At 41.1% G+C, this 9,476-nt stretch overlaps 1 long non-coding RNA gene across 1 annotated transcript; it reads left to right on the top strand.

The window, feature by feature from the left end:
* Positions 1-5,682: 5,682 nt before the first annotated feature.
* On the top strand, positions 5,683-9,082 carry LOC121544453. The gene is made up of 3 exons (XR_005996121.1): positions 5,683-6,111; positions 8,642-8,713; positions 9,008-9,082. It is a non-coding gene; the product is annotated as an uncharacterized LOC121544453 (long non-coding RNA).
* Positions 9,083-9,476: the final 394 nt, after the last annotated feature.

Below are 9,476 nucleotides of genomic sequence, written 5' to 3'. Positions count from 1 at the left end.
CACCGTAGTGATAGTGCCAGGTTTCCTCCAGATGTGACGCTTGGCATTCAGGCCAAAGAATTCAATCTTGGTTTCATCAGAGCAGAGAATCTAGTTTCTCATGGTCTGAGAGTCTTTAGGTGACTTTTGGCAAACTCCAAGCAGGCTGTCATGTGCCTTTTACTGAGGAGTGGCTTCCGTCTGGCTACTCTACCATAAAAGCCTGATTGGTATAGAGCTGCAGAGATGGTTGTCCTTGTGGAGGTTCTCCCATCTCCACAGAGGAAGTCTAGAACTCTGTCAGAGTGACCATCGGGTTCTTGGTCTCCTCCCTGACCAAGGCCCTTCTCCCCCGATTGCTTAGTTTGGCCGGGCGGCCAGCTCCAGGAAGAGTCTTGGTGGTTCCACACGTTTTCCATTTAAGAATGATGGAGGCCACTGTGTTCTTGGAGACCTTCAATGCTGCGAAATTTTTTGGTACCCTTCCCCAGATCTGTGCCTCGACACAATCCTGTCTCAAAGCTCTACGGACAATTCCTTCGACCTCATGGCTTGGTTTTTGCTCTGACATGCACTGTCAACTGTGGGACCTTTATATAGACAGGTGTGTGCCTTTCCAAATCATGTCCAATCAATTGAATTTACCACAGGTGGACTCTAATCAAGTTGTAGAAACATTTCAAGGATGTTCAATGGAAACAGGATGCACCTGAGCTCAATTTCGAGTCTCATAGCAAAGGGTCTGAATACTTATGTAAATAAGGTATTTCATTTATTTATTTATTTTCATAAATTTGCTAACATTTCTAAAAACCTGTTTTCGCATTGTCATTATGGGGCTTTGTGTGTAGATTGCTGAGGACTTTTATTTATTTAATCAATTTTAGAATAAGGCTGTAATGTAGAAAAATGTGGAGAAGGTCAAGGGGTCTGAATACTTTCCGAAGGCACTGAGCAAATAGTGGATTTTGTGTTTATTCATAAACAGTAACGTCTTCATTTGTTTTCCAACAACCGCGGAGAAGGCTGCTAGTTAAGTCTGACTGTTGTTAGCTTGATAGTGTAGTATTGGGTCTGTTCTAGCCATCATGCCCAGCGGTCCTCATTTACGTGAGATGGGGAGAACAGTGCTTCATTTGGGGAAGCAGTGGGGAGGGCGGGTTTCTGTGGGGAAGCAGTGGGGAGGGCGGGTTTCTCTGGGATCGGTTAATAATAATATAATAATATGCCATTTAGCAGACGCTTTTATCCAAAGCGACTTACAGTCATGTGCGCATACATTTTTACGTATGGGTGGTCCCGGGGATCGAACCCACTACCCTGGCGTTACAAGCGCCATGCTCTACCAATTGAGCTACAGAGGACCACAGTTCCTGTGTTTTGGTTTTGGTTTCTGCTGCCAGACAAGTTTTATTTTAATTTGTACATGTTTAAGATGTTTTATTTGAAATGCCAGGAAATATTTGCCAGGAAACAATCATGGGAATCAGTCAGATGTTAAAGGTGTCACATTAGTCTCGTGGAATGTGCACTGTCTCGGGCATACGCGCAATAGGGGTATGGTATTTAAGCACTTGAAATCACTTGTTGCTGACATAATTTTCCTGCAAGAAAAGCACATAAAAGCCACGGAGCAGTGGAATCTGAGATCCAACTGGATTTCCCATGTGTATCAATCACCCTTCTCTTCCAAGGCTAGAGGTGTTGCTATTCTCTTTCGTAAAAACATACATCCCTTTTCAACTCTTGTCCATGTGTACAAACCCACACGGTAGGTACGTCATAGTATCAGGGAACATTAACTCTTTCCCTGTCACCCTGTTGAACGTCTATGGCCCAAACATTGATGACCCACATTTCTTTCACAATGTTTTTTATTTACTCCCAGAACTTACTACCACTAATCTAATAATCAGAGACGATTTAAATTGTTACCTTGATCTGTATCTTGACAGACTGTCTACACGTAAAAGTTTGGAAACACCTACTCATTCAAGGGTTTTTCTTTATTTTTACTATTTTATAAGTTATATGGAGTGTCTGCGGTTCCGGATTTTTTGGAAACCCGATTTGCCGTGGCTAAAGATATGGAGATTTCTGCGCATTTACAGGATTTTATTTTTATGTAGCTGCTGCCCACTCTTCTGTCTAGGTAGCTGCTGTTCAGTGCTCCGCTGACGCTTCTCCGTCAAACTTCATGTTGTACACAAAGGCTATGGTCGACATGTTCCAACTACTGCATTCCATGCCTCAGTAGGTTATTAAGCATAAGCGCGATTTCATGTTCTTTTTTTCAGGAGGGGGGTAAGGCTACATGTTGTACACACTACACACGCTACATACATGCAGCTATTTACATGTTGTACACACTACACACGCTACATACATGCAGCTATTTACATGTTGTACACACTACACACGCTACATACATGCAGCTATTTACATGTTGTACACACTACACACGCTACATACATGCAGCTATTTACATGTTGTACACACTACACACGCTACATACATGCAGCTATTTACATGTTGTACACACTACACACGCTACATACATGCAGCTATTTACATGTTGTACACACTACACACGCTACATACATGCAGCTATTTACATGTTGTACACACTACACACGCTACATACATGCAGCTATTTACATGTTGTACACACTACACACGCTACATACATGCAGCTATTTACATGTTGTACACACTACACACGCTACATACATGCAGCTATTTACATGTTGTACACACTACACACGCTACATACATGCAGCTATTTACATGTTGTACACACTACACACGCTACATACATGCAGCTATTTACATGTTGTACACACTACACACGCTACATACATGCAGCTATTTACATGTTGTACACACTACACACGCTACATACATGCAGCTATTTACATGTTGTACACACTACACACGCTACATACATGCAGCTATTTACATGTTGTACACACTACACACGCTACATACATGCAGCTATTTACATGTTGTACACACTACACACGCTACATACATGCAGCTATTTACATGTTGTACACAAAAGACATGATCAACATGTTCATAGAAAATCGCAGATTGTCTTTTGCCCCAATGCAAAACGCAAGAGTTGGAGTGTGCCCCTGGCTATCCGTAAAAAAAAATGTTAAACGAAAATGGTGCCATCTGGTTTGCTTAATATAAGGAATTTTAAATATTTTATACTTTTACTTTTTGATACTTAAGTATATTTTAGCAATTACATTTACTTTTGATACTTAAGTATGTTTAAAACCAAATACTTTTAGACTTTTACTCAAGTAGAATTTTACTGGGTGACTTTCACTTTTTAGTAATTTTCTATTAAGGTATCTTTACTTTTACTCAACTATGACAATTTAGTAATTTTTCCACCACCTCAGAAGAGGGTGAGTAAAGAGAGAAAAGTGAAGGGAGGTGAAATGTGAGCAGCAGCTTAGAAGAAAATGTCTGCCTAACATAACATGTGATCCGTAGCTTTGAGAAAGGCGTTTCCAGGGGGGCGGGAGCGGTCAGTATTGGCAGCCATGGCCTTAGCTATATTCTTGAAGAATCAATGGGTGCATATAATGAATTATGAGTCCAAAAATCGATGTAGCTACTGCAGATTGCCCCTTTAAAGGAGACAATATTCTGATTATTGGCTGATCTCTACCAACCCAAAAACATACCCACCCAGTTGACTACTTTAAAATGGTGGAAGCCTTCAATGACAAGGTCCATTCTAAAATGGCTTATATCCATCTAGAGGCCTCTTTCTACCTCTATGGGACAAACCTCTAGCAAAACAGAATGTCAGCACGCGAGATCTGGTTCCGGTTTCCCAAAAGCATCTTAATAAGTTAAGCAAAGTTGGAAGCACAGAATCGTCTAGAATATAATTGTACGCTGTAGCGTTAACATTTCCCTTCACTGGAACTAAGGGGCCTAGCCCAAACCATGAAAGACAGCCCCAGACCATTATTCCTCCTCGACCAAACTTTACAGTTGGCACTATGCATTCGGGCACGTAGCGTTCTCCTGGCATCTGCCAAACCCAGATTGATTCATCACTCCAGAGAACGCGTTTCCAATGCTCCAGAGTCCAATGGTGGCGAGCTTTACACCACTCCAGCCGACGCTTGGCATTGCGCATGGTGATCTTAGGCTTGTGTGCGGCTGCTCGGCCATGGAAACCCATTTCATGAAGCTCCCGACGAACAGTTCTTGTGCTGTTGATGCTTCCAGAGGCAGTTTGGAACTCAGTAGTGAGTGTTGCAACCGAGGACAGACGATTTCTACGCGCTTCAGCACTCGGCGGTCCCGTTCTGTAAGCTTTTGTGGCCTACCACTTCGTGGCTGAGGCGTTGTTGCTCCTAGATGTTTCCACTTCACAATAACAGCACTTACAGTTGACCGGGGCAGCTCTAGCAGGACAGACATTTGACGAACTGACTTGCTGGAAAGGTGGCATCATATGACGGTGCCACGTTGAAAGTCACTGAGCTCTTCAGTAAGGCCATTCTACTGCCAATGTTTGTCTATGGAGATTGCATGGCTGTGTACTCGATTTTATACACCTGTCAGCAACGGGTGTGGCGAAACAGCCGAATCCACTAATTTGAAGGGGTGTCCACATACTTTTGTATATATTGTGTATATGCAATCGATAGACCTACCTAGTATTAAGCCATTTGGCTACATCTGAGCCACTTCAGTATTCATATCTATTAGGCCTATAGGCTACTATTATCTAAAAGCTCATGTATTTCACTGTAGCCTAACCGATAACCTAAAGGTCAACATATTAGGTATCTGGCAACACTTAACTTGCTACTTCATGTTTAGTCATTTTTTATTATTTAATTGTAGAATATCTGTAGGACTACCTGAAGCTCAATTCCTGCCTGCGATTAGCCTACAATGATTTGTTGAGCAATTACGAAAACCGTTGTCATCATATTCTATTTTTAGGTCACGTTGATATTTTCTATAGAGAACGAACGACTTTGACTTTATTCATTCTTGCTCACAGTTTACACAAACTGAAGAAATTCAGAGTTTACATAATCAAACATTGCATAGAAAATAGCACGACAAAATACTTAGAATACATAACACAAGGCAAACATATACTGCTAACAAATACGTAATAGGCTACATAACATTTATTCTCTTGGTGGTAAAACTGTATTGTGTTAAAAAATAAATAAAGATAAAACAAAAATATAACTTTGAATAGCCATCTAAAGAGCTACAGCTTGCTCTTTAGCCTATATTCTGGAATCATTTTCAGCATTGGACAGCTCCTGTAAGGACACAGTTAAGTTTCCGTTTGTAACGAATGCACTGCGTGGTGTTTGGGAAACGGGTGTGACGTCTTCGGCCGTTATTTTAACAATGCATGGTTAAAACACTCGTAAACCTAAAATCCATCGCTCTCCGGAAACTCTCCGGAAACTGGGCCCTGGATGGTTCGTTCGTATGAATTTACTAATCTCCTGGCCCCAGATCCTACAATCTGTCCTATATGAAAATATTCTTGGAACTATATATCCCCAATAAATTACCTACCATGCTTTCATTGAAAATCCCGAAAAGTCAGAATACAACATAGCAGGCTATGTAGCCTATAAAAATAACTCTCCTCCCCCATGCGTTGTGATTCAGCCATGTTCAACGCACGCAAGTTTCAGATGTAAGAAACGCCCCCGCACCGCATCAATATCAATTTTGACATCGACTTAACTTGGAGGGCTTCGAGGACATGTCTACATGAGACGCGCGATACGGGCGAATACACCTTTCATTTACCTCGACAGTGGAAATTCAACTTTAATATGCCGAATATGCGTTCATAAGCTTGACGCATGACCAAACAATGAAACTTGTCTAGCTCTGGCTTTTTACAAGTGAAGAGGATATCCATTGAATAATATATCTGAAAATGAATCTGATTATTCGTATGTTTATACTGTTCATCGCTTCAGCGGTCAATACAACTGACAATATCGACTTTTGCCCAACTTTTTGCGACTGCACCAAATGGGAAAGTACGAAAACAGTGTCATGCTTCGAAACTGACGTCCTACCTGCATTCCATCCCAGCACCAAAGAGTTGTAAGTACACACGTTTCCATATCTTTCTTCTCTTTCTTTTTATATGACATGTCAGTCAGTCGAAGTGATGCTGATTTAAAGGAATATCTCAGTAAAATAGAAGTTTACTTAATTGACATACAACGAATAATACATGCTAGTGGGGTTTAGTTTAAAGCTAGAGTCTGGGATTAAAAAAATATGTTAAATAGTGATTTCATTTGTTTCTATTTACCCATTGACTCTTGCCTCATGGGCTTAGCGCAACTAACTGTCATTATCATTACCCAACGTACATAGAAGGTATTCTCATCTTCTAAATGGGTATAATCTAATGGATCCAGCTTCTATTGGATACTACGTCGAGAGAACAATCTCTCTCTACAGATCTACACTGACCAGTAACCATCATCCCATAGCCCCAAAATATGTTTTTATTATCTATATAATGTCTACGGATTTGACAGGTCAGTCAATAGTTACTTTGGGTTAGCAATGAATACTTTGTAGTATTAATTTGTATTTGCAGATAACTAAATTAGATATGAAGTTGATTTTTAAAAAAAATACAGTACCAATCGAAAGTTTGGATACACCTACTCATTCCAGGGATTTTCTTTATTTTTACTATTTTCTACATTGTAGAATAACAGTGAAGACATCAAAACTATGAACAAACACATATGGAATCATATAGTAACCAAAAAAGTGTTAAACAAATCAAAATATATTTTATATTTGATATTCTTCAAATAGCCACCTTGCACACTCTTGGCATTCTCTCAACCAGCTTCACCTGGAATGCTTTTTCAACAAGTCTTGAAGGAGTTTTCACGTATGCTGGGCACTTGTTGGCTGCTTTTCCTTCACTCTGCGGTCCGACTCATCCCAAACCATCTCAATTGGGTTGAGGTCGGGGGATTGTGGAGGCCAGGTCATCTGATGCAGCACTCCATCACTGTCCTTCTTGGTCTAATAGCCCTTACACAGCCTGGAGGTGTGTTGGGTCATTGTCCTGTTGAAAAACAAATTATAGTCCCACTAAGCCCAAACAAGATGGGATGGCATATCGCTGCAAAATGCTGTGGTAGCCATGCTGGTTAAGTGTGCCTTGAATTCGAAATAAATCACTGACAGTGTCACTAACAAAGCACCCCCACACCATAACACCTCCTCCTCCATTCTTTACGGTGGGAACTACACATGCAGAGATCATCCGTTCACCCACACCGCGTCTCACAAAGCCACGGCGGTTGGAACCAAAAATCTCAAATTTGGACTCCAGACCAAAGGACACATTTCCACTAGTCTAATGTCCATTGCACGTGTTTCTTGGCCCAGGCAAGTCTCTTCTTCTTATTGGTGTCCTTTAGTAGTGGTTTCTTTGCAGAAATTCGACCATGAAGGCCTGATTCACACAGTCTCCTCTGAACAGTTGATGTTGAGATGTGTCTGTTACTTAAACTCTGTGAAGCATTTATTTGGCCTGCAATTTCTGAGGCTGGTAACTCTAATGAACTTATCCTCCGCAGCAGAGGTAACTCTGGGTGTTCCATTCCTGTGCCGGTCCTCATGAGAGCTAGTTTCATCATAGCGCTTGATTGGTTTTGCGACTGCACTTGAACAAACTTTCAAAGTTCTTGAAATGTTCCGTATTGACTGACCTTCATGTCTTAAAGCAATGATGGACTATTGATTCTCTTTGCTTATTTGAGCTGTTCTTCCCATAATATGCACTTGGTCTTATACCAAATAGGGCTATCTTCTGTATACATTTGGCCTGCAATTTCTGAGGCTGGTAACTCTAATGAACTTATCCTCCGCAGCAGAGGTAACTCTGGGTGTTCCATTCCTGTGCCAGTCCTCATGAGAGCTAGTTTCATCATAGCGCTTGATTGGTTTTGCGACTGCACTTGAAGAAACTTTCAAAGTTCTTGAAATGTTCCGTATTGACTGACCTTCATGTCTTAAAGCAATGATGGACTTTTGATTCTCTTTGCTTATTTGAGCTGTTCTTCCCATAATATGCACTTGGTCTTATACCAAATAGGGCTATCTTCTGCATACCCCCCACCCCCACCTTGTCACAGCACAGCTGATTGGCTCAAACTCATTAAGAAGGAAATAAATTAACTTTTAAGAAGGCACACCTGTTAGTTGAAATGCATTCCGGGTGACTACCTCATGAAGCTGGTTGAGAGAATGCCAAGAGTGTGCAAAGCTGTCATCAAGGCAAAGGGTACCTGTTTGAAGAATCTCAAATATAAAATACATTTCGATTTGTTTAACACTCTTTGGTTACTACATGACTCCATATGTGTTATTTCATAGTTTTGATGTCTTCACTATTATTCTACAATGTAAAAAATAGTAAAAATAAAGAAAAACCCTTGAATGAGTAGGTGTGTCCAAACTTTTGACTGGTAGTGTATATAATAATGTGTTGCAGAGAGATTATGGAGATGTGAAAACTAGTAATTTATACACACAACACAAATAAAATGAAAAGCACTATACAATGCAATGTATTATTGATGTATTATCACAACAGGTGGCTTGTGGAGACAAGACTGACCTCCATATCTCAGGATGCCTTCGCCAACTTGGTCAACATCTCTCACATGTAGGTTATTGTTTGTAACATATCCACATGCAAATAACTATGTTATATCTGTAGTGGTAAAGGTATAATATCATAGAACTGAACAGCCTGTCATTGATTTTATCACTTCCATACACTTCCATAGGGCCTACAGGGGAATAGCCAGGGATGGATTTACAGCTGGAACTAGGTTCTACTACAGTGTATTTGAGTTCTATGTGTGCACAGGACTGTACACAATCCCATCTGGTCTTGCAGTGAAAAGATTCTAAGTTTCCATTCCATATCCATCCATGTCCATATTTTTCCAATCAGTTACATCTCAGATGATGAAAGCCTGAGGAGTCTGGAGAGGCACTCGTTTCACAAGCTACCTAAGGCTATCCACATGTAAGTAGGGTAGGTGGCCCTGAACAGCGCCCCTTTTTTTCTTCAGAACCCTTCTCTCTCTTATCTCATACATCTATATACCTCAGCTCAGGGTTGCAGCTCATGTTGAGCCTCAAATCTACGAGCCAGAGTTTGTGTTTTAGCCCAACTGCAGCCCCGCCATGTGGTTTGGAATTGGAACAGGAGGTGGCTGAGTCAACAACCGCTGTTAAGCCTGAAAGGTTTAGACAGAGAAATATCAATTACACGACCAAACAAGAGACTGAATAAATATAGCAAAAAACTAAACATGCATTTACATGAATTCTCAACGGCTGGCACAGAGGCAGGGCCGGATTACCGACCGGGCACGCAGGGCACATGCCCGGGGCCCCGACCTCCAGGGGGCATCCAC

The sequence above is a fragment of the Coregonus clupeaformis genome, chromosome 29 (genome assembly GCF_020615455.1).
Source record: "Coregonus clupeaformis isolate EN_2021a chromosome 29, ASM2061545v1, whole genome shotgun sequence".
In the NCBI taxonomy this organism is placed as follows: Eukaryota; Metazoa; Chordata; class Actinopteri; order Salmoniformes; family Salmonidae; genus Coregonus; species Coregonus clupeaformis.
This window is presented reverse-complemented; position numbering and strand designations above follow the sequence as displayed.